The sequence below is a fragment of the Drosophila subpulchrella genome, chromosome 3L (assembly GCF_014743375.2).
Source record: "Drosophila subpulchrella strain 33 F10 #4 breed RU33 chromosome 3L, RU_Dsub_v1.1 Primary Assembly, whole genome shotgun sequence".
Lineage (NCBI taxonomy): Eukaryota > Metazoa > Arthropoda > Insecta > Diptera > Drosophilidae > Drosophila > Drosophila subpulchrella.
The window spans coordinates 1,650,869-1,677,664 of NC_050612.1; the positions used below are offsets into that span (position 1 = coordinate 1,650,869).

General features: G+C 42.9%; 1 long non-coding RNA gene across 2 annotated transcripts in view; it reads right to left on the reverse strand.

Moving 5' to 3' along the window:
- Nucleotides 1-790: 790 nt before the first annotated feature.
- LOC119554704 overlaps nucleotides 791-26,796 on the reverse strand; it is a 123,291-nt gene continuing 97,285 nt past the window's right edge. Inside the window, exons 1-3 of one of the 2 annotated variants that reach the window (XR_005219831.1) lie at nucleotides 3,950-4,447; nucleotides 988-1,188; nucleotides 791-924 (exon numbers count right to left, since the gene is read on the reverse strand). This is a non-coding gene — a long non-coding RNA (uncharacterized LOC119554704). Of the gene's footprint in view, nucleotides 925-987; nucleotides 1,189-3,949; nucleotides 4,448-26,796 lie in introns of those variants that run through there. The other variant, XR_005219832.1, reaches the window with a different exon arrangement.

Here is a 26,796-nt window from a genome sequence, read left to right on the forward strand (position 1 = left end):
GAATGAAGGGGGTGGGGACGATTAATATGCTAAATAGTTTGGGGGCTAGGGACATTAATATGCTTATTATGCCGGAATCCTCCGTTCATGTCTACTCGCGAGGGGGCTTCTCGCTATTTTCATTTTTTCTCTCCATGACATGATGTGCATTAACAGGCTCCAAAAAGAGAGAGACGAAAGAAAGTTTTCCCAGTTTTGCAAGGCACTAGAAGGCAGTAAAAGAACCGAAAATCCAGGCTCGTAAAGTCATCAGCCGTAACGTTAATAAATTTAATCACTTCTTAATTTAAAAGCTGAGTAACAGGTATAACAGAACAAACCAGTATAGCATTCTCTCTTGTTTTTATTTAATATATTCATTAATGATCTTAAGCGCAGCAGATTTGTTTTAATTCTGAGAAAAAAAATTTCAATTACATTTGATGTCCGTCGCAGCAGGTGATTTGCGATACGCAGAGCTGCATAGAGGTCGGAGTCCCCGCTGCTGTAGTTGGGTTTAAAAGCTCAAGCCAAAATGAATCTGGGCAAAAGCTTATACAGATGCAATGTTGCTTGCAAAATATCTAAAAGTAAGCAATTAATTAATTTTTATGTATTGGCCTGTAGTTTTATTTAATAGGGCTTTGGTGCCTTCATATTATGTATGTGGAAAAATTGTTGAAGTGGGTAAAGTTGGTACCCATAATCCATGTCTTTGCGCTATTTTCAACCTCGATGTCAACTGTTTCTTCCATTTCGTACGACGGTTTTGAAACCATGTTTTTATTTGAACTTCCGTCAGAGACAGCGACTTTGACAGTTCAACTCGCTTACTAACACTGAGGTATTTATTTAAGTTGAACTCTTTTTCAAGTTGTTCCAACTGTGACGTATTGTAGGCTTGGCGAGGTTTTCTGTCAGTAAACTGCTTTCTTAATGGTTTTCCTTTAAAAAAAAGGTAGATATTTAGCGAATTCTTAAAATGATTAACTGAGTTGGATATACTACCTTGAAAGTTAATGGAGTTTGTCATGTAGGGATGAAAAATATTTCTTGCGCGGCATATAAAAGCGAAGTCATTCATTTTATCTAATGCACAAGAAAACTGGGGGTAGTATTCTTCATTTGAAGCAATATTTTTTAAAAATGGTGTTTCTGTATATTGATTTCTATGAATAAATGTGAAGTCCTCCATTCCTTGAACAGTGCCTAAAAGTACATAAAAATTCAAATAAATTATAATTGGAAAATACGAAATCTGGATTTTCAACACCCGTTACTCGTAGAGTAAAAGGGTATACTATATTCGTCTGTCCGTATGAAGACTTAGATCTCAGAATTTATAAGAGCTAGAATGTTGGCTGTTGTAATGCAGGCTCTTGGGCTTCCTGCGCAGCGCAAGTTTTTTGAGTTTTTAGTTTTTAGGCTCGAATAAAAATTTAAGCTGCATTGTTTTTATCAATACCTATCGATTGACCCAAAACCACGCCCACAAGCCGCCCACAAACTTCAAATCGTAAATATGAACACGGATATCCCGGAAACTATTAAAGATAGAGAATTGGAATTTCAGAATTAGTTTGTTACTGCAAGCCTGTGGCGCCCACAATTTTCATGATAGAAAAAAATGTTAACTGAAATGTATCGATTGACCCAACAAAAGTTTGCCACCTTCACTCTTACGCCCTTAACGCTTAAGTCTGTCTGCCGCCCACAAATTATATATTGAGATCGCGGGAAGGGTGAGCATTACAATTTCGCTTTGCTGCTTGCATATCTCCATCTTCCTTTGGTCCCTTTAGCTGAGTACCGTGTATCTGATAGTCGAGGTACTCGATTAAAGCGTTATTTCTTGTGTTTTTAATTTGAAATGCGCTTGGAATGACATCTCAATTGTCAAAATCCGATGCTCCGTTCAAAAGTTATTCCAAAAACAAGATTTTATGGGACTATTCAAACTGAAAATTTTGTTCTGTTTGTCAGATTGTCAGTTTGTGAGTTTGTCAAACAAACGTTGTTTTATCTTCCTGAAAATTTTAGATGGTGGTAAATAGCTGCATATGAGAAACCTAAGAGTTACCAATTTTGATAAGACCCGCTAATTTAGCGGGAAATCAGCTATAAATAGCTCGTAACTTTGTAAGTAGCTTGTCTGTTGGCTAATATTGTTTTCGCCCCTAACGTAGGCAACACGACTAGGCTATTTCTTTTGGAATAAAAATAGTTTTACTTGGGCAAGAATATTAAAAACTCACCAATTGGTGGATTTCTGGAGCCGACAGGTCAAATTCGGGGTCCCGACCTGATGTCGTTTTTATACCCGTTACTCGTAGAGTAAAAGGGTATACTAGATTCGTCGGAAAGTATGTAACAGGCAGAAGGAAGCGTTCCCGACCCCATAAAGTATATATATTCTTGATCAAGATCACTAGCCGAGTCGATCTAGCTATGTCCGTCTGTCCGGACGAACGCTAAGATCTCGGAAACTATGAGAGCTAGGCTATTGGGATTTGGCATGCAGATTCCTGAGCTTCTTACGCAGCGCAAGCTTATTTCAGCAGTGTGCCACGCCCACTCTTACGCCCACAAGCCGCACAAAACTGTGGCTTCTACAGTTTTAATGCTAAAATAAAATTTTTTAACTGAAATGTATTGTTCTCATCAATACCTATCGATTGACCCAAAAAAATGTTTGCCACGCCCACTTAAACGCCCACAAACCGCCCACAAACTTCAATAAATCGTTAATATGAACGTGGATATCTCAGAAACTATCAAAGATAGAGAATTGGGATCTTAGATTTAGATTCCGTAGCTTTGTACGCAGCGCAACTCAAACGCCCACACACCGCCCAAACCAGTGGCGCCCACAATTTTTATGCTAGATAACAAATTTTAACTGCAATACTTTGGTCTCGTCAATACCTATCGATTGATCCAAATAAGAATTTGCCACGCCCACTCTAACGCCCATAACGTTTAAAGCTTTAGCATTAGCACGCGGGTCAACTTTGTTTTTGTGAAGTCAAAAAGCATTCCTGTGGTCACATGCCTACGCGGGCAAAGCCAACCACAATTCCATTTAACATTCTTTTGTCCCAACTCACAATGCAAATTGTTGTTATATTGTTCTCGACTGTACACTCACACTTATTTTAGTTAAGTTTTTGATAGGACTTTTGAGTTTAATTTGTTGTTAACCAGCGACACGTGCATTTCGTTTGATTTGTGTCCGTAAAATGAATGATACATTGAATTCTTTCGCAAAAAAATGTTCAATTTGAAAGTATGTAACAGGTAGAAGAAGGCGTTGCCGACCCCATAAAGTATATATATTCTGGATCAGGATCACTAGCCGAGTCAATTTAGCAATGTCCATGTACAACTATATTTTTCGAGTTTGATAGCTCCAATCATGACTTTAAAACAATTGAACATCTGAATCAATGGGTTATTATGAAGATATTCAACGGCTTCATCTACTAATGTAAAATAATAATAACAAAAATTAATAGATAACATAACTCCGTTTAATTGGTTATCTTTTTTTTAATGACGATTTACAAATATGATTGATGATCATCTTGATATTCCTGATCGATATGCCAAAAAAGAATACAATCATGAATAAAAGTATTGCATTTTTCTAAATATTTGTTTTTAATTAATTGAAATTTGAGATAGAATTTATTTATCTCTCTTACCTTAATGATTTTTCCTAATTTATGTTTTGGTGATGGAATTTGGGATAAGCTCATTGTTTTGCTTTTTTACTTTTAATGCCTGAGAGGTATTAAAATACTTTTTCAATTATAGATACCCCTGTACCAAGGTTTTAATTTATGGTTGTGCCGGTGAGAAATTTATGGCTAACCCTATGTATTAGATTTGAGTCTGTAATGATAGTTACATCTTTGTATGATATTTTGTCATGCAGGGACAATCCTCCTTGTGTATTGTAGGTACGAACCTTTTACGTGGGCATATTAGTGCCCGAGTCCTGACAGGGACTTGGGCCGAGGGAGAGGCGTCCGATGTTCAGGTACAAGCTTAGCTGTCGCTTGATCGCAATACGATCGACCATATTCCCTCCCCTTCACACATTCGTGTCCCAAATGGATCGTCGCGGGCCGTGCAATACGATCGCCTGTTGTTAAGGCTTTCCGTCGAAAGTTATGTCATTGTTCTTGAACTACTACACTTCTCGCGTCAGCACACCCTCCTTGTAAAATTTCTCGCACTTCATGGCTTTGATTTCTTTTTCACATTATAAATTTATAAGTAATAGTAATATAATATAATATTGGCTAATGTATATGAAATTAATATAGTAGTCAATTATTTTTTTTAGCGGAAAGTAGCGATTTTACCACCTATTAAGGTGCACACATCAGCAAAACGCTGACTATTCATGACTACAAACGTCGCGGGCTCTTGCATTTGCACACACAACTACAAGGCTGATACTTGCCTCTGAAAAGTTTATAGCAGTCTAAAAAAATTTTAGAATACTGCACGATTATTTAAATATGTATGTTCATAAGAATGGAACCGTTTCCCGACAAATTTACCGCCTCTTTAAACCTGGGCAATGAAATATAATGAAAATATATTATATTGGGTATTTATATATCAAACAAAAACACATCTTAACGAGGTAAAAGTAGTGGCGAACGCGCCTTTAACAAAAATTTCTGATATCAACAATTGTGACGAAAAATGATATTACATTCAATAAAATAAATAAACTATATTAAATTTATGATTTCGGCCCGCAACAGTAAATATTTATTAACCTACAAGTAAATTGATATCAGAAGTTTTTTTTTGCACAAGAGTTTAAGAACCTCAATACCATGACTAGGATTCGTCCCCATATTGCTTGGCTAATCTTAGCTGAACGCCACCTTAAATTAAGCACAACAAGTTTTATCGCTTCAATTACCTATTTTAATAGCACAAGTTTGGAATCTCAAGGGCTGTATAGTTTCAGATTCCAAGAGAAATCTGTCGTTTTTTACATTTCCCGCCGAACTAGCGGGATTTCCCAAAGTGGTAGAACAAATAGATCAAGTTTCCTATTTCGATTAGCTTCATGCAAGTAAAGGACCCTAAAACCATAACAGATTTTCCGTTTGAAAAAATCTAATAAGAATATTTTTCATCAAATTGGTTTTTTCTTGTTTATTCCAATAAGTATGGAATATTCCGTATACGGAGCTGAAACGAGTTGCACTTTTTATCGCTTAATATCTTCCAAACGATCTCGATCAAACAATCTCAAGGGCTATATGACTTGAAATTTAAAAAGAAATTGTTCGACTCAGTTTTGAGAAAATAGTCTAAAAGTGGTTTTAAAAAATAACTTTTTGTCATAACTCTAAATCTATTATATTCAGACAATTTTACTATATCAAGAATATTTAGCAAATAAAATTATCTTTTCAGAGATTTATAGCACGTTTCTGTAGCATTAGTTAGATACTATAAGCATTTTAAATCTGGCTTTTTTTTTTGATTTTCCGCTAAACTAGCGGGTTTTTCCAAAAGTCGTAGAACAAACGTTTTCTATTTTAAGATACTTTATATACCCATAACCCTAAAACTAAGATGGGATGCATACAAACCCACAAACAAAGCGAAAAACGTTTTCATTTTGGGAAGAAGAAGAAAATCTTGTTTTTTTAATTACTTTTGAACGACGCGTATTCTCAATTAGAACAAAACTAACTAAACAGACGGGGGCTTTTATCCCCACCGTATCCAGCAGCTTCGATTTTCTAAATTTTTACTTTTACACTTTCACCGCTTTTTCTCCCAAACAAATCTATATTTCAAAAGTCTTGGTATGCAATCTTCTTAGTTTTTGCAATACCTTTCGATTGGTGTATCACTCGTTACGATCGGACCATAATGGCAGATTTTCAATTCTGCGGCTATATATAAAAGTTGTCTTCGCACGCTCTCTTGCGCGCTTCGCCACTACGTGTACTGCCGTCCACAGTGATAAATATACGTGCACCAAAATACGGCTGTTTTAAGTATACCAATTCACATAAACACAAAATATATAAATATGTTATGCAAGATTCGACGTTGTTTCTCTATGTGAATCTTTCTGTGTGGAGGGCGTACGTAACAAACCTTGAATCTGGGATTATGGTACGGGTAGCCATAGGTGACTTGCTGAATGAGATTTTGTTTATGGGTGGCAAATTTATGAGTAAAAGTCACTGTCTTACCTAATCTGCCTGTTCAAAGAAGCCTGCTAAAAGATTACCCTCTATTGTAAAGCATTATGATCCACAATGAAGACGGTAAATCATAAGCTTTCTTGTTATACACAGCCCAACCAAATGTATAACCAAAAGCAAAATATAGTCTCACTCTGAACTTCGTGAAGTAAGTATCATTGACTCCGTTGCTTTAATTTTTGGATCATCTGCACAGGGGCAGAGGTGGTGCAATAACAACAACCACTGGCATTTGCACAAGGGCAAATTTCACCCATTAGGCAGCGGATCAAACACTGCCATTCGACCGAACCTGACATATAGATGCCACAAAAGTGCGGAGATACTTAAAGAAAAAAAAAAGGCAAAAATTTCTGTCAATTACCTTAGGCCGTTTAAGTGTTAAAGTGCCAACCCCTAGAGGGTAAGTGTTGTGAGAAAAGGCGAGAAAAATATGTTTTTTGAATGCCCTTTATTGCACGTGGCCCTTGCCATATTTTCCGAATTTTTCAAGGTCAAGGAGAAAGAAGACTGACCACCCATCCCATCGGGTCAGCGACAGCCTCGACAAACATCAGCGCAGGCGAAACCATAGGAACGAAAAATTAAATCTTATAAATTCCCATACATATGTTGTAGATTTCACAGCAACCGATGTAAAATTAGGCTAGCATAGTTCTTGGGTCGCCTAACCATGACAATGGCAGCATAGAAAAAAAGTAATTTAATAGCAACCATAGGCAAAGTCCCTGTTTTGAGCGTTAAGCGGAAAATTGAAATATATTTAAAAGCAAGCGACAAAAGAAAGCTTATGCTTACGCGACAAATGAACAACGATAGTAGCAGAAGTACCACAGATACGTTTTAGTTAAAGTAGTTTTAAGAGCTTTAATAGAAAATAAAGCATTCAGAGCGAAGGACATTAGCATGTGCATGAACGTACAACAAAAGTTTCCGACATTAGATCGCGTAAGAGCGACCAAAAGGAGAGCGTAGCAAAGCGTTTGGCATGCGCATTGCAGTTGTCCTTCTCTTTAAGCGTTAAGGCCGTTAAAGTGGGCGTGGCAACCTTTTTTTAGGTCAGGGTCTCGGCAGTACCGACTGCGTCGACTGCGTGATGATTGTGCGTCAATGTTTAGTGGTGGAACTACAGGCTATTGACGAGACTAATAAATTTCAGTTAAAATATTTTTTTCTAGTTCGAAAACTGTACGAGCCCCAGTTTTGGGCGGTTTGTGGGATTTGCCCTGCGTACAAAGCTAAGCAATCTAAATCTGCTATCCAAACTCTCTAGCTCTTACAGTTTTACACGGACAGACGGCCTACCACCAAGGTCATCAACATGCGTTATCCAGTCCAACTCATAACCACTTAGAGTATAATCATTACTTTCACTTAGAGCCATTTAAGATTCATTTATTATCATTTCACCAAGTATCAAATGCATCAAGATCAGATTGTGCGGCCTCATTATATTGCTGGCACAGCTTAACATCATCAGCGTACACAAGTACACGTGACCTTGTTAGGAGTAGAGGAAGACCATTAAGGAGTAATGTAAAAAGGGCCGGATAAGGGAAGAAAGAGTTTTTAAAAATGACAAATAACTTGAGGTCCACTTAAGGAGATCACACCGAGAACGCTAATTAGTCAGATTTCAGAACTAGATGCGGTTGATTTACAGACTGACAATTTTCCTTGAATCCATTTATCACAATTGAAGTCAACTCCAAAAGGATCGTTGTCGTTGGTCTACGTTTTATAAATCCGGGTTGGCATGAGGAAATAAGAGACCTACAACTATGTTACAAATGGGGTCTAATAATCTTTTCAAACAGCATCGGTATTGCTGATAGCTTTGAGATATCTCTGTAGTTACATGCGTTCAATTTACTCCCCTTTTTATAAAGTGGGATAACATACGACTCCTTCCATTTATGTGGAAAATTACAGGTTTTAAAAAAAAAATTAAAAAGTTTTTGCAATGGCCTACCACGTCTCTGCGCAGTACCTAAGCACACAGCCTGGTACTTTATCAGGTCCCGCAGAGTAGACTGGATTAACCCTTTGCAGGTATAAAAGAAGTAAGCTATCACTTATATGCTGACTAAAAATAAGGCTTGACTTAACTAGGGCATCTGGGTGAGACTGATCTGGGAGAGTAAGAGCTGAGTAAGTCGTTTGAAAAAACTACACAAAAAGATCGGCTGTTGCCTGATCTGTATTTGCGGCAAGCTTTTAAAATTTGTGCGATGATGGGTAACTGGTAGACTTTCGCTATTTGCTAACAATATTATAAAGCTCTTTTGGATCCAGTGTAAACTGAATCTTGCAACGAGCTAAATAGTTTTTATAACACTGGGCATTAAGCACTGCGAAATCAGACCGGGCACTTAAGTATTTCGAAAAGGCGGAATGTGACCCGGAAGCTCTAAACTTTTTGTAGAGTCTAAACATCAAATTTGTAGTCGTTTAAGCTCTGTTTTAAATTACGGGGGCTTACTTGAGATCGAAGGATAATAGTTAATAAACGCATTTACCAAATACTGAGTCTAATACAGCCTCAGTCTTATTAGTCCATGAGTAAAGATCAGATCATAGCAAGCTATAATCCTATTTAAGTGTTGGAAGCTTACATTAAATTCGTTTAGCTGAATTTTCAGACATTATATTCAGTTTTGACCGCGTGTCGATAGTCAGCTCAAGCGTTGGGTGATGTGTGTCTTCAGGTAACGTTGTTGCAGAGGTTATGACTATACAAACACAATCTGGACTGCACAAAAGCACAAATCGAGTAAGCGTCCTAGCATACTTGTATTTCGAACATGGCTTACAGGAGATATCGAAATATCAAGCAACCCATTAAGATAACCATGCTGCGCTGAAGGTAATACAAGATAGGTTTTAGGTATATTAAAGTGACATAAAACTATTAACTGATCCCTATCTGAAAGTTTATTTGTGATAGTCTGGATAGCGGACAGGTGATTCACATATATAAGGAAATCAGATGACGGCGGAATATTGGAACAGGTTATGTACATAAAACTACCTCGAAGAGATAGATTTATACCCAGAAATTCGATGTCGTTTCTTTCCTCAAGAATTATTACATCGAATATTAATTCTGAGTCAACGGCAATCAAAACTACACCTCCACGTCGGGTCGGACTATCCAGCCTATAAGTTGTGTTCTTACATGGGAACTAAGAATATCCGCCTTTAACCAGGATTAAGTAAACACAATAACGTGGGTAGACAAGGAAAAACTATAAGTGTACAAATTAGTCTGCTTTCTTTGTAAACCTCTTGTATTCTAATAAGCAAACAGTTGGAAAGAATCTGGATTTTTGGAACAGAAGAAGAAGAAGACGGCGTTGTGGACGGCTCATTAGAGGGACTTCCAACTTCCTTTGAACGAATTTACTTTTTGTTAGCTTTGAACCCTTTAACAAAAATGTCTACAGGCCAAAATTTGGTCAAGCACACAGTTGCAAAATGAGCATCAGAAATTCCAATCCCAAATGATGACACATTCCTAGCATATCATCAACCATATCCAGGGATGAAAGGTCAGGATTAAGCTGTGAAAAAAATATTTGTTTTTGCTGCGGTACACAGGTTATAGGTTTTGGTACCACGCATGTGGTACTACAGCATTAATGGCCGCACCACCAGTTTCAGTCGGTACTCCGGATTCATTGATTTATTATTAGCCTCAGATTTTCCGGGTATCTTAGGCGACAAAATATCGCAAACTGCACATTCGGGAACCGAGTTTCGTTTAGCCTTCGACCACAGTACCATTTGTGCGGTGGCTGAGATCAATGGCTGTGTTGTAGACCCCGGATCGCTAGAATGAGTTTCACTGGCGACAACCTAGGGAAATCAGGCTCAGATAGCATGCGGCTATTGAGCAGCGACTCAAGCGCATCAAGCAGATCCGTATTCTAACGGTTGCTGCGGATAACTAACATAACAGTGCTCTTAGTGAGCCGCCTTAAGGAGATTGCCTGGTCTTCCTATGCAACGCAATCATCTGTTGTTAATTTAAACACAAAATCAATAACTATGCACTCGCGAAGCGAACGGATATTGTTAAGAACATTAAAATGAATCAGTTCGTTAAGAAATATTTATTTAACCCCGATGCTTTATGATCAAAAAAACAAAAATTCGGAGCGCAAGGCAAAAACACAATCGTTCAATATACATTTTTTTGGGTCAATGGTATTCAAGATCTGCTAACGGCAGCAATTAGTTGCTGTTGTTATTTTCCTCCCGATTCCAGATATTTCAATCGGTGACTACAATAAGATATCGCAAATCTTTCATTCTCCTTGAAATAAGATTCGCCTAAGATCCGGAATCTATTACATCGCGACATGTTACCAGCTTACTGGACCGCCCCCGAAATGATACCTTGGCGGTCGCGAGCAGAACATATTCTCTGGACCATTGGCCAGTCATCTACAGCTTTCAACATTATGAGCAGTAGACAAGCAATTTGTCCACGTTCCTACTTGAATAACAACTTGGCGCTGCGTTTTGGGATCCATTTCCTGAAAACGGCTATAGTGATGAGCTCTAAATTTGCAGCTCTCTTCGTTGTGGACTGATTGATGGCCGATCGTTGTTGAAGGTTGTGCGTTTATCGTCTCTAGCATGCAAGCGCGGCGCTTACTAAACGTCAGTACGCTCTTTAACACTGGCATTTCCGTTGGTGTATCCGCTGAATTATCCAGCGCAGCTTGTGTCTGTGGGTCTAGTTATACCCGTTACTCGAAGAGCAAAAGGGTATATACTAGGGAAAAAGTATGTATATATGTATATATAAATATTCTTGATTATCATCGCTAGCTGATCTTCGATCTACTTTGCAGAGGGAGCTCGGCAGGCAAGCAAAAAACCATCATTGTTCAACGTTATGATCGAACGCTGCTGACGCGCCTTTAATTATGGTGTTGTCCAATAGATCCCGCTTGCCTCAATTGAAACTTCCTAAATTCGCCGGGGCTTACACTGATTGGATAGGTTTCTACTCTATGTTTGTAGCAGTCATTGATAAGGATGCAGAGTTGACTTCAATCGAAAAGTTTCACCACTTGCTCTCCTGTTTATCTGGTAAAACATTGGAGACCGTAAATTTGTTGGAAATTAAGGATGCAAACTACCAAGATGCATTGGATATTGTAAAGAAACGATTTGACAATAGCCGTCTTATTATACAGGCTCATAAAAGAGAGATATTTGAGTTCGAGCGAGGGGACTCTTCTCTTGCAAGTTTGCGGGAATACAAGGATCACATAACCTCACATCTTCGGGCAATATATTCTCTTGTCACTAAGGAGGAAGTTTCTGAGTGCGATCTGGTTCTTGCCTTACTTCAGAAACTTGATAAAGCCACGCAAGCCCAGTGGTAAGAAGTGTCATCGAATCAGGAGCTACCATCGTGGAAGAAATTGTCCACCTTTTTGGAAAGTAGATGTCGCACAACGGAAAATGTTGAGCATGCGATGCAAGGCAATCCGTGGTAAATTAGCAAGTCTGGAAGGGTTGTGCGTACAAAGCCAGGAAAACCGTTTGCAACTATAGCTGAATCGGCATCACGCGTATGTTATCGCAGTGCAGATCATATGATAGGTCAATGCACCCGTTTTGTGGGGTTATCGCCCAGGGCTTACCATAAGGAAATGAAAAGGTATTCATTATGCATTAACTGTCTTAAAGAGGACCATCATGCCCAAGACTGTTCGTCAGGTCCTTGCCATGCCTATCAATCGAAGCATCACACGCTTCTCCATTATAGGCAATCAGTTCAGGAGCCTTGACCATCGGAAAATCAAACACCAGACTCAAGTCATATGATTCCTCAACGTAGGTCCATTGCCTCGCCATCAGTCTTAAGGTCCGTCTCGTCATCAGCCTCGCAGTCAGCCTCGCAGCCCCTTGTATCTCAATATTCGGTTGAGCCGGTGCTTCTCGCCACTGCCATTGTCCTAATTAAGAACCGCGCAGGTACTTACGTACCCTTATGCACGCTGTTGGAAAATGTTCGCCGAGGGACTGATATACTAGTTCGAATAGTTCAGAAGGCACAATTGGTATCAGAGTACAAAGCCCCACAAAAGGGAAAAGCTATGGAATCTTCAGGCAGCATTTCTTCATTTTCACCTTTTCTAGATGAGCATGGAGTAATTCGGCTGAGCGGGCGCCTGCGAAACTCCACTCTAGATTTAACATAAGGATCATCCAATAACGTTAGCTATCATCACCTGCTTTCATGGAAAGCATCATCATGCAGGACCCCAGTCATTGCTTGCACTTGTTCGGTTGCAGTATTGGCCAATTGGCGGCCTCAAGACTGTATCGCGTGCACCATTTTCGAAGTGAGGCGATACAGTCCTGAGGCTTTGTTGTAGATGTACACCTCGTCTCATCAAACATATCGTGGCTGATGCTGAAAGCTGAAAGACCGCGTGCAGGCAGCGCCCGCAATTTCAGTTACTGGTGTGGACTATTGCGGTCCTTTCTACTACAAGCCAGAAGTTCGTAACAAGACACCACAAAGGTGCTATATTAGCGTCTTCATTTGCTTTGCCTCCAAAGCAGTAAGGATGGAGCTCGTCAAGGATCTTTTAACGGCGGCATTTCTAAGTGCGCTTAAGCGTTTCGTTGCCACTCGAGGACCTCCGCGCTGCATTTGATCAGATAATGCGACAAATTTTTTGGGCGCTAGGAACGAGCTCAAGGCTTTGCGTTAGCTCTTTGGAAGCCAGCAGCACCAAACGAAAGTACATGATCCCTGCCACACTTCGGAGGTTTATGAGAAGCCGCCGTAAAAATGGCTAAACACCATTTGTATCGCTCGTTGGAATCTCTCTCTTGCACCACTTTCAGATAATCCTGACGACCTTGGCGTGCTTACTGCAGGGCACCTTCTCATTGGACGGCCTCTCGTGGCATTAGCTGAGCCAGATCTCTCCGAAATAAGCTACAGCCGGTTAGATTGTGAGATTACGTTTATTCGGCAAGCATTTTGAAAAAGATGGAGTGAAGAGTACTTGACACTGCTCCAAAAACGTACAAAGTGGTGCTCAACGGAACCATCGGTCAAGATCAATGATATTCTATGCATCAAGGATGAAGGACTATCCCCGTTAAAATGGCCTCTAGCAAGAGTCGTCGAAGTGATTTCCGGAGCCGATGGCGTCGTTAGAGTTGCTGATCTACGTGCTTTGTCCGGCATAACAAAAAGAGCGGTTACCAAGCTTTGCGACCTTCCCATTGAGTCCACTGTTGAAAACCCAGACCTTTCAGGGGAGGATGTTCGGAGCTGCAGCTGTTACAACTATCATTAAATAGCGTATCAACACCCTCTTTCTACCACTCATTCGAAACCATCTGCTAAGACTCTCTCTCTCTCTCCTTCTCCTTCTCCAGAGATCGCAGAAGTTGCTATGGCGCTAAAAAGAAAATTCTACGGTTCATCACAAAAAGTATTGTAAAAACTAACGAAAAGAAAGAATACATTCAAATTACTACCTAGAGTGTGTTAGTTTATTAATAATTGTTGAAGAAGAAGCTCGGCAGCCTAGAACAGTCTGAAATCGACTTACTTCTTTTCGGCGTTGGAACCGGCCCCAGGCGTATTATCGAGATCATCATGGGCCTGTCTCAATAGTTCCAATTGGGCCTCTAGGTGTCGTTGTAGATCTGGGGTGATAGCTGGCGCATTTGACGACCGATTTAGAGATTATTCTAATTTGTTGTATCACCTCTGTGGTTAACGAAAAACGATGTCGATCAGTGAATTCTCTGATTTGCTTGCCTAACTTGTTCTTCGGGTTGTTCTAGATTCGCCGTACCTTTTTTGCTGACCCGATGCTGATATTTCTCTACCAACTCCTTTAATCCTGTTAGTCTTGAGGCATACTCAATTCCAGTGGGAAATGCCCCATGCTGGACTTCTTCATTTAGGTAGTGTCGTTTGACAGAATCTTTGCCATAATTCTTTACGAGATGGATTTGCACTTGTAGGTCATTTTGGTTGTCTAATAGTGGATTGTGTAAGCCGACTCTTTTGTGACTTCTTTCCTCTATGAGTGTACTTGACATGTGGAAAGCTAAAAATCATGTTTAGGAGTCGAAGATTTGTAGGTAAAGGATCACATCGGGGTCACCAATGTATGTGCCTAACCAAAGTAGATACTACTGGGTCAAGCAGCGGGATAAGGGGGTAATAAGCATTTTTCGCAGGCACGGGGACGCTTTAATGGAAGGGCAATGATCGCGTCGCGGCAATGTTAACGATGGATACTACGATGGCGGACCACGGGCGAGGAGGGAACTATGCTGAGGATGTGCTAACAAAGGTTAGCTGCTAGTTGAGATAGTGTAGTAATACGAGCCCTATTCCCGGAGGTAGAAAATAGAACTGCGGTGATATAAGTTGCGTTGATAGCTGAATTATTCTTTAAAAGATTAATTGGTTATAGACTTCTTGGAACACGGAAGTTTTGTGTACACTAAAATAGGTCAGTGAATTTTGATTATGTTAACAGTATGCGTAGTTGGCTCGGCTGACACTGTATAATGTTTCGACCGCTTGGTGGGTAAATGTACCGTCGAGTCGCAGAGACGTGAGTACGTGAGACGTCCAGTCTTGCGTTGAGAATAAATATAATGTGCTGATCAGCACCTCTCATGTGCAGTGGGTGCAAGTGGGCGTCTGGTACTGTCCCATCTTGGCTACAGCTTGATTTGTTGGGTGCTGGTCATGTTAAGTAACATTTGTTACGAACAATCGTTGTTATATTCTTAATTTCAAGCTTTAATCTTTTTTAACCCCTACTAGACTCGTGCAAGGATGTCCGTTTTATTACAGAGGTAACAGCAACGAAGTTTCTCGAAGTCTTAACTCATTTTTGTTTGGAAATATTTCCACATTCTTAGCGGTTTTATTATTTTCCTTTCGACGACAATTTTTATTATTTTTAATATGATCCATGTAACGCTTTATTTCCCGGTTATTGTTGGATAAGATACAACTGTGGGATCAGGAGAGTGATGTTTAACATTCGCTTTACGAAATTTTCAGCTTGTCCATTTGTTGAAGGATATCCAGGAGCTGTTAAACTATGCCGTACGCCCTTATTCAACATGAAGGGTTTGAATTCATCTGACGTGATCTGGAGACCGTTGTCGTTTACCAAAACGGCTTCTAAGCCGTATCTGCAAAACAAGTCTCTCAACATTCTTATCGTAAAATATGAAGTCATCTTCACGCCTCAAAGTCTCAAGTAACACTTGCTTTCATATTTTGGTGGGAGTTTATATTCGAAATCCCAATAAAATGCAATCGAATTCAACTGATATTCACTTGCCCTGCTCCGGAAACTAGAAAACTCCTCACTGCACTATGGGTAAAAAACCCGATTTTGGTGCATAAACCTATTTATTTTCTTAATAAATTTTTATGAATGGCCCATACTAATCGAATCTAGACATCTTCATTTCAAAAAAACCGCCCTCCAAAAATGTTTGGTGGCAACTCTGTAGTGTTGCCACTCCAACAAAGTCAGCTGTTCGAGAGGCTTTGCTATGTCGTTAAATTGGCGCGAAAAATTGGCAAACTTTACGTGCTTGTTGTTTTCTGTGAAAAAAAAGTTTAATAAATATGAAAATGGAAATTCCTTGCAAAGGTATTTATTAATGCAAATTAGCTTAAACATTTGATTTTATGTGTCTTGTTGTCCACCTGTGAACTGTTTTATATGTGTATCTTTATAGATTTGAACTAACAATTGTGTTTGTGTTTTGTGGAGTATAACTTATTAATAGCACAGACTTGCAAAAGAGTAAGAACGAGAAATTGATTACAAAAGTGTCCTTATTGTCATACAACTAACCGTTTTTGCTCATTTTTGCTCCTTTTCGCTAAACTTGCGTTTATGTAGAGACATATGTGTTTGGTCACGGGGCTCTTCTTGCAGTTTGGGAAAGTAACAAACGCTCGCGAGAAGCATTGGAGACTTACATATTCGACAAATTGAATGCCGATCATCAAAATGAAACAATAATAAAAACAATATCAACTAAAATTACTAACTTTATAAATTACATAAATAAACATTTGCCTCGATGCTGCCGAAACATAAACGACTCAAAATAAAGTTGGCATCTGAACTTGCGGTAGAAAATGAAAATTCAACTCCTTTGTTACTACACGCTGCTAACATTTCCGCCAGAAAATCAACAGAAAATGAAATTATTAAAAAAAGTGATAGAACTGAATCGCTGGCTCCGAGTCCAATAACTTCTGAAAAGGCATTCGCTTTTTTTATGGAAAATGGATTTACTAAGCAGCAATACATAAATGTAAAACAAATTAGTAAACAACATGGCTGCGATATTTACCCCCCTTATTCGAAAATAGCTGAGGAGAAATTAAAATGTAGACCTGCTGGAATAGCATGGACCGAAAATATGTCAGATGTTTTTCACAGAGCTATGGATTCGTCTGATCCCCTATTATCTAGTTTTTGCTCAACAAAAACCAACCGGATGCCTCTGCCAGCAGAGGTTGTAGATCTTTTGGATTCGCCAATCATATCCCCAGGCACAGAAGACACAGATGAAGAAAATTGTAACGATGATGTAAGTGACACTTTTGAAATAGAATTAGAGGAAGAGGTACCAGACGATATTGAAAACTAAAAAACAAGGAAAAAATAAAAAGAGTAAGTTAAAATTGTTGAGTTATTAAAAAAAATTAATCGAATTTTTTTTCAGTGTTCTTCAAATGTAACAATGGATCCCAAATATGTTACCGGTTTTTTTCTATAATGTAACACCAAATAGGATTAAAATTATAATTTATAATAATTACTTAATTAATTAATTTTAATAATTACCACTGTGCGGTGGACAAATTAAAAAAAAAACAAAAACCAAAATTTTGTTTAAGTTTAAATAATACACCAAAAAAAGTTTCAAGTCAATATCTTAAAAACTAGAGTTTATGCACCAAAAACGTTTTTTTTGCCCATAGTGCACTGGTTAATTTTTATGAGGACCTATCTTTGATTGCATCAGAAACTTTCAATAATAATAGATTTCGTCTGATTTCTGGGATCCTTAAAATCCATTTTAAAGACGTTATCAGATTGATGAAATTGAATATAAGTATTTTCCTCATAATCTTTGGCCTTCTTCATATGTGGCATTCTAGAAAGACCATCTGCTATATTCATTAGACCTTTCCCATTTCTGTACCCGTGCGCTTATCCTTTAAGGTAAACTTTTTGTGCCGAATTAAACTATTTTACGAAGTAATAAATATTATGTAGAATAAATAATGGCACTAAGCTCCGTATTATTTGACCATTTTTTTAATAGAAAACCCTATGTAGTCAATGTTATACTTAAAAAATATATATTTTTGTGTATTTAGTCGCAATTTGGCCAATTATATATTATCTAGGACGTTTTTAAAATTTGTGCGTGCAAAACGTGCTTCTGAAGGTCTTCGCCAGTTACAGTTATATCGTCTTGATACACAGCTCCTCCTTTCAAGCCCTTAAACAACAATTCATTACCCTTTGAAAAAGGGTTTTGATACCAAAAAGGTAATCATTTGACCTTACGTCATCCCATATATGTGATCCAGGTATCAAGAGCTGGGACGTTCATCCAAGTGCAACTGATTACACCAGTTTACAAAAAAAAAATTGATGAAATACGCACTTCAGGAAACCTTTGTTTTCCGGTAAGATACATCTCCCTGATTAAGAAAAGGGCATTTAAAATATGTTCTATGGTACCAATTTTTTTTTAAGTGTAAAAAACGTTTTTCGCACTTTTTTATTTTCTAACTCGAGTTGTGATAAACCGAATTCGGTCATCAAAGACTCATTTTACAGGTAATAGAATGCCCTTTAACTTTCTTATACTTTCTTATTCCTTTCATTAGTTTAGAAGCTACACTTCGTCAAAGTTGAAAAAGTTGGAAAAAATGCAAAAACGCTGGCATAAATTGCATCTTCAGAAATACACGCCTAAAAACCAAAATTAGTTTTATGTTGTTTTCTTAAAGGCTGAACTTTAACGGAGAGTATAAGCCATTGATCACGACAATCCGTTGTTAAATCGATTTTTTACAGATTTTTATACGTATATACCCAAGTTTAGTATTCGGGTGCAGCGGCCGTTAAACATTATTTTAAATTTTCAGTGTTGGGGAACGTAAGAATTTGGCGCAAGTTGTAATGCATAACGTCAGTTTCTTTGCTATTAATGCTGGGCAAGCTAAAAAGTATGCGATTGCAGTTACGAGGAAATCTTTTTCATATATTTTTAGCAAGGTTCGGTCTTTGATGACCGAATTCGGTTTATCACAACTCGAGTTAGAAAATAAAAAAGTGCGAAAAACGTTTTTTACACTTTAAAAAAAATTGGTACCATAGAACATATTTTAAATGCCCTTTTCTTAATCAGGGAGATGTATCTTACCGGAAAACAAAGGTTTCCTGAAGTGCGTATTTCATCAATTTTTTTTTGTAAACTGGTGTTATAGGCGTTAGATAGATCCAGTTAGATCCTAATAGCGTTCCTGCCTTTCTTTGCCAATGGTAACGGTCTTGAGTTGTAAAATATAGGCCTATCCTATGAATAAGATCGTTTTTCAATACATCGAAGTTCTTATCTTTAATTTTCTCTTCTATGATTAATAGCGGATCATGCAAATTGATATTATTTAATTGCCATTATTCGAAATTAAGAGTAAAGGTGGACTCAACGTGTTTGTAACTCTACAGATCGGTCTACTCACCAACAACTTCACTATTACCTCCGTTGTAATCTACATACGAAGTACAACAATTTCTTAGTGGTTTCTTGGAGAGTGATTTATCATACTGTGAGGAGTTGAATAACTCCCCACAAATAGAAGCAGCAGCAGATGGCCGGCTGCTTACCAGATACGCGGCGAATTCGCGTAGTAACGGCGCGGCGAGGAGAGTTTGGAGACTTGAATGGAGAGCAAGAGAGTTTGGAGACCAAGGATGGAGGTCGAGAGAGTTTGGAGACCAATGATGAAGAGCGAGAGAGTTTGGAGACCAAGGATGGAGATCGAGAGAGAATGGAGACTTCGCGGGCAGAGCAAGAGTGCCGTGTGCAAAAGCGGATAACGGAACTCCACCGGACTTTGGACTCTCCCGTGAACTTTGGACCGGGAGAAGAAGTGCCACATCTCGGCAGTGGAGCGGCAAACAGGCGGAATCAGCGGGACGGCAGCAGTGGGCAGAACATCGGTGTGAAGCGCTACGTGAAGGACAAGTGGGTCAACCAGGAGTCACGGACTTTGGACCCGGAGTGGTGAGATTCAGCGGGCCGTGCGCAAAAGAGAAATAACGGTTCCCGGAGGCCCTATATAAGGCCGCAGAGCGCTGGCAGCTGGATCAGTCGATCACGAGGAGTCAAACCTTCAAGATCAGTTAGAGTACCAAGTGAACAGTCAGTCAAGCAAGTAATCTACGAGGGAGCCACAACCAAGCGAGTCGTCGGAAACAGCGCCGTGGGAAGCATCCAAGGAGCAAGATCGACGGACGAGCGGTAGATCGATTTGCGGTTTCAAGAGGCGGTCGCCTGGAGAGCCCTGCGATTACCGGCGAAGTTCCCGAACAGCAACCGCCCAACTCCGCGAGTGCCAGAACAACAAGCTACTGACCAGGAGACAGCGCAGAGGACATCGGCAGCGACGCCAGCAGACATTTCCGGCAGCCAGGTTACCACGTTATCGCCGCGCGGAGCTCATTGGGGAGCGCAGGTGCGTCGCGGACGTCAAGCACTAGGCTAAAGCCGGGTGGAACGTTCGTCTGCGCTAGGCGTAAAGCAAAGAGAACTGCTAGGCAGCTTCCTGGCGGCAGCCTTGACTGTCAGCGCGATCTGAGCAAGAACCTAGCGGGACCGTCCGTGACAGAGAAAGGGACAGGTATTGCCTCGAAAGGCGTCGGCCTGGAGAGCAAAGCTTGTTCACCCTAGTCTGAGAACGGTGACGATTCCCTAAGCCCACAAGGCCGAACTCTCTGCGAGTCTAAGGCGGAACAAGCGACCCCGAGGCAGCGCGTCGGCGAGCGAGCAGAGGCGGCCACTACGAGCGTCACGAGACCCAGGAGCCAAGCGGATGCCGAGTCAACGCGTCGACAAGCCAGAAGGAGGAGCACCAGCAGCCGGTGGAACCAGAGCAAGGAGATACAGAAGCCAGCCCAGCCACACGCCCGCTGTACCAATACTACGAGAATAAATCCCACTGTTACCGTTTGAACCCTTTGTTTTCTCACTGATCTACGGGGCAGTCACGTCATATAAATTTGGTGGGACGAACACACAATCTTCTGAGCTAGCCGCACGAATCTCGTAGCGAGCAGACACACAAAATCAGTTCGTTACATCTGGCGCCCGACGTGATTGTCCCAACAGTGAGAACAGCGCAGTAAAAATGGGAAAGAAGTGGATTTACCGCCTCAAGAAGGAAGACTTCGCCCATGTCGCACAGAGGCTCAACGTCGCCCTGGAGGGCAGGCTAGACGACATGAGGAAGGCACTATCGGAATACTACTCCGAAACAGAGAACGATCCACAACTCGTCGACTGGGCCAAGCTGGAGGCGACATACTATGACAGAGCCGGCCCAAGCATTACGTTAACGAACGCTGAAGGGGACAACCTGGTGGCAAGCCTGAGCATTGACAACATGCAAAAAGAGGCCCACAGGAGAGAATCAAGCCAAGAAAAGAAAGCAGCAGCGCTGACCCCGAGACCAAGCCAGTCGGACTATGCAAAGGTCGCTAAACAGGTCCGCGAATGGTCGTTCAGCTTCGACGGGGCGGAAAAACCATTCGAGTTCCTGGAGCAGGTAGAATGGTCCGCCAACACGTACGGTTTGGAGCTTGCCGGAGCGATGCCGGAGTTGCTAAAAGGAAGGGCTTTGAAATGGTTCATCGCCAACAATAAGCAGTGGAGATCTTGGGCAGAATTCATTGAAAGTTTCCACACATATTTCCTGCCAAGAGAAACCAGGCTGGCGGACCAGGTCCGGCAAAGGAAGCAAGGCTTCAGCGAGTCGTTCAAGGACTACATGATCGACATGCAGACGATGGTGAGGCCACTTAACTATTCTACGAAAGAGACGTTAAGGGTCATTAAAGAGAACTGCACCCCAAGCCTACGGATGTTCTTAAGAGCATAAAAAGTGTCGGACCTGGACACGCTAATGATCCTAGCCGATGAGTACGAAGAACTTGAAAAGGAACGGGAAGTCTTCGCACAGGAGAACAAGTTCTCAAAGACAAAGTCGGCGTCACCAACACAGGTGACATGCAGGAGATGCGAGGAGGTAGATAACCAGGACACACGAGGAAACGACCAATGGTCACCACCACGCCAAGCCAGACGACAGCAGGCAACAGACGCACCACGCGGAGGCCATTGGGCATCACCCCCACAGCAACAGAGACAGCCAAACAACACCTTGTGGAGGCCGCCAAGCAACACACAGAGGCCACAAGATGCCACCCATATCACAGACCCGCAGGAGGCCTGTCGGAAATGCGGTGGGAACGGACACTGGGCTAGAGGATGTCGAAACGAGCGGCTGCTGTTTTGCTGGATATGCGGCAAGGTGGGTTAGGAGCGTCGATTGCTGCCAACGATCGGGAAATGGCCAGCGATCTCAGCCGCAGAGAGGCGAGCAGGGATCGCACAATGCCACCTCTCCAAACTAACGGGCAAGCTAATCGAGGAGGAGCAGCAGTTGTCCGCAGCTGTGATGATTGGTGGGAAAAGCTCAAATTCGGTAACAAACAAGTGACCATGAGCCTGTTGATTTTACCCGGGGTAGTGGATCCATTAGTGTTGAAACAAGTCGGAACCGAGATAAGGTGTGCTGGACACGAGCTAATAATACCAGCCAGGAACCGACACAATGGATGGCTCGAGGAGAAGCTATCAGTAGCAGTCGTTCAACAAGTAAACGAGTTGGACGATACTACAGCGTTCCTTGAAACAGAGCTGGCAGACTTCAGCACAATGTCGGGAACATCGACTATGGCAGAACACCAGATCAAAATGAAGGACGACAAGCCAATCAAGCAGAGATACTACCCAAAGAACCCAAAAATTCAAAGGGAAATAAAGGCAAGGTGGACGAGCTTCTCCAAATGGGGTTCATAGAGCATTCAAAGAGCCCATACAGCTCCCCCATCGTGATGGTGAAAAAGAAGACAGGCAGTGGAGACTGTGTGTCGACTTCAGGCAGATCAACGCGAAGTCAGTGTAGGATGCCTACCCAATGCCCCGCATAAACTACATCCTAGATCAACTAAGGGAAGCGCGGTACATCAGCAGTTTTGACCTGAAGGATGGATACTGGCAGATCCCACTGGAAGAAAGTAGCAGGCAATATACAGCGTTTACGGTACCAGGCAAAGGTCTGTTTCAGTGGAGGGTAATGCCATTCGGACTTCACTCGGCGTCGGCAATGTTTCAGCGAGTCTTGGACCAAGTAATTGGCCCCGAGATGTCACCTCACGCATTCGCTTACCAGGATGACATAATAGTGATCGGTCGCACGCTGGAAGAACACAAAAGAAACCTGAGGGAAGTGTTCCGGCGTCTAAAGGAGGCAAACCTGAGGCTGAATCCAGAAAAATGACAATTCTTCAAAAAGGAGCTGCTGTACTTGGGACATCGAGTGACTAGCGAGGGAATAGGAACAGATCCAGAAAAAGTAGCGGCCATCGCCGAACTAGAACGGCCATCGACTGTCAAGGAGCTCCGGCAATACCTAGGAGTAGCGTCGTGGTACCGCCGATTTGTACCAGATTTTTCCAGAATCGTCAAACCCCCGAACGACCTGCTGCGCAAAGGTAGTAAGTGGGAGTGGACACCAGAGCACCAGATGGCGTTTAAGGAGGTTAAGGCAAGACTCGTGGCAGATCCAGTGCTAGCATGCCCGGATTTCAGTAGAACTTTCATCCTGCAAACAGACGCCAGCGACTACGGCATCGGAGCGATACTGACCCAGGACACCGAAAAGGGCGAAAGAGTAATCTCCTACTCGAGCCGAACACTGAACGGCGCGGAAAAGAACTATTCGACAACGGAGAAGGAGTGTTTGGCGATCGTCTGGGCGATCCGGAAGCTCAGGCCATATCTGGAAGGTTACCACTTTAAGGTAGTAACCGACCACATGGCCCTGAAGTAGCTCAACAGCATCGAAAGCCCTTCAGGAAGGATCGCCAGATGGGCCCTGGAGCTACAACAGTACGACTTTGAGATAGCGTACAGAAAGGGTCAGCTAAACGTGGTGGCCGACGCCTTATCGAGACAACCACTACCAGAGACGCTACGAGGATTAAAAGAGGCATCGGCAACAATAACTTCAGGAGGGTGCAGCTGGATCAAGGACATGAATGAAAAGATAAGGACCCAACCGCAGAAGTACCCGGACTATGTTATGGATGGTGAGACACTGTACAGAAACATACCTCACCGAGCAGGCAGTGAAGACGTCGCGTCATGGAAGATGTGAGTCCCAAAGTCGCTACGAGAAACAGTGTTGAGGGAAAACCACGACGCACCGTCGGCGGGACACGTAGGAAGCCGTAGGACAATTGCACGATTGGCAGCCCGATACTACTGGCCAGGCATGCATAGAGACGCCCGAGCCCACGTACGGAAATGCGAGATTTGCATGCGGTTTAAGCCCAATCAGATGCAGGCGGCCGGGAAGATGTTGACCCAAGTGCCGGAGGAACCATGGGCCACGGTATGTGCAGACTTCGTTGGACCCCTACCAAGATCTAAGCACGGGAACCAAATGCTGCTGGTCATGATAGACAGGTTTTCGAAATGGACGGAACTGGTGCCCTTACGCAGTGCGACAGCAGAGTCGCTCAAGAAGGGGTTTAGGGAGCGCATAATCGCAAGGTACGGGGTCCCGAAGGTGGTCATAACGGACAACGGAGTTCAGTTTGCAAGCCGCATCTTTAAAACTTTCCTGGCTGAAATGGATATCAGACAACAGTTCACCGCACCATACACACCACAAGAGAATCCGACCGAACGAGCAAACAGAACGGTCAAGACCATGATTGCGCAGTTCGCAGGGCAGGACCAGAGAAACTGGGACGAGAAGTGGTCGGAGATTATGCTAGCAGTGAACACGAGCACATCGGAATCCACCGGCCATACACCGGCGTTTCTTACCCAGGGAAGGGAACCACGTCTACCCAGCAGCCTATATGATAAGGAGACCCTAGGAACTGGACGAGCTACGGAGACCCCTGGGGAAAATGCCAACAAACTAAGAGAGGTATTCGAGATCGTGCGGCGAAATATGGAAAAGGCGTCCCAGGACCAAACCAGACACTACAATCTGAGAAGGAGGCAATGGTCACCAGCGGTGGGCGACATAGTGAGGGCCAAGGAACATCACCTGTCCAAAGCGGCTGAAGGATTCGCTGCAAAACTAGCCCCGAGGTACGATGGCCCTTACCAGGTGGTAGATTTCGTCTCTCCAGTGATCTGCAAAATTCGCCACACACAGTCGAAGAAAGAAAGGACAGTTCACGTCGGCGAGCTCAAGCAACAACAAGACGAGCAGACAGCAGAAACGTCAGATGTCTAACAACAGGTACGAGGCGACAAGATTAGGCGTCAGGCCGAAGCGAGAGTCATCCATACGCCACACGGAAAGGACAATCAGGATAGCACAAGGACATGGATAAGGATTTCTCGTTAATCCAGACTGCGAGGCCAAAGGATTATGCGTCAGGCCGAAGCGAGAGTCATCCAAACGCCACGCAGAAGGATCAACCATAAATATAGGTCATAAGGATACGGGGAACGTGTAGGGATCGAACCGCAAGGCAGCAGGATTCAGCGTCGGGCAGTTGCCAGAGTCATCCGCGATCACGCCAGGCGGAAGGGACACTTACAAAACAGCACAAGGATACGGGTAACATATAGGGATCCAACCGCAAGGCAGCAGGATTCAGCGTCGGGCAGTTGCCAGAGTCATCCGCGATAACGCCAGGCGGAAGGGACACTTACAAAACATTACAAGGATACGGGTAACATATAGGGATCCAACCGCAAGGCAGCAGGACTCAGCGTCGGGCAGTTGCCAGAGTCATCCGCAGTTACGCCAGGCGGAAGGGACATTTACAAAACAGCACAAGGATACGGATAACATATGGGGATCCACCCGCAAGGCAACAGGATTCAGCGTCGGGCAGTTGCCAGAGTCATCCGCGATTACGCCAGGCGGAAGGGACACTTACAAAACATCACAAGGATACGGGTAACATTTAGGGATCCGCCGCAATGGCAACAGGATTCAGCGTCGGGCAGTTGCCAGAGTCATCCGTGGTTAGGCCAGGCGGGAAGGACACGGACAAGGTCGACAACAACAGTAGCGAAAGCACATCACGTCAACAAGGATACCCCAACAATACCCTAAGTGTGCCCAAAGGACACCCGAAGGACACCCTTGGGATAGCCCAACGATACCCTAAGGATACCCGAAGGACACCCCAACAATACCTCTAAGTGTGCCCAAAGGACACCCGAAGGACACCCTTGGGATAGCCCAACGATACCCTAAGGATACCCGAAGGACACCCCAACAATACCTCTAAGTGTGCCCAAAGGACACCCTAGGGATAGCCCAACGATACCCTAAGGATACCCAAAGGACACCCGAAGGATACCCTAGGGATAGCCCAACGATACCCCAAGGATACCCAAGGTACCCCAATAGTACTCAAAAGACACCTCAAGGATACCCCAATAATGCCCCAAGGATACCAAGGATACCAACCAGGAACGCCCCGAAGCAAGGTGTAGGCCCAAGGACAACTTCCAAGGATACTCACCAAGGGTGATCAAGGTAGGGTCTCAAGCAAGTTGGTTACGAAACCGGGTGGTACAGCGGACCGCAGCATCCAGAGTGCCACGGTGATCTGAGGGAGTACAACTTGTGGTTTACGAAGAAAGGGGGAAGACGGTACAGCAAAGAAAGCTGTACCGTAAGAGAGCGAGCGTCCCAAAGAAAGGACATAACGGTATCGGGCAAAAGGAAGGCGCGCATGTATGTATGGGGAGCCTGGCGACGGTCAAGCACTACAATTCAGAACACCACGATGAGCACACGTCACCAGAGCCGACGCACGCAGGAGAATGGCGGCCCTCCAGGAACCTCGCCCGGGGCAAGGATGGTCGGAGACCCGGCCTACCCGAGCTCCGCGGCGGGCCCTGGAGCGGACCCGCGACGAGGACTCCGCACCAGAACCCGCGGTGAGCTCCGCCGCTACGAGGGGGAGTGGCTCACAGTCGACGCTCGAGACGGCGACGGAGAAGCCCCCTTGGCCACGCCGCCGTGGAGGCCGGCCCGGCCACCCACGCCACGATACATCGAGCCACAGCGACCGGAGGAGCAAACGCCAAGCGAGGAGTCGACCGCGCAGCCCACCGTGGGTGTGGCCCGAGCCACCGGCCACCCAAAGACCTCCGTTGCAGC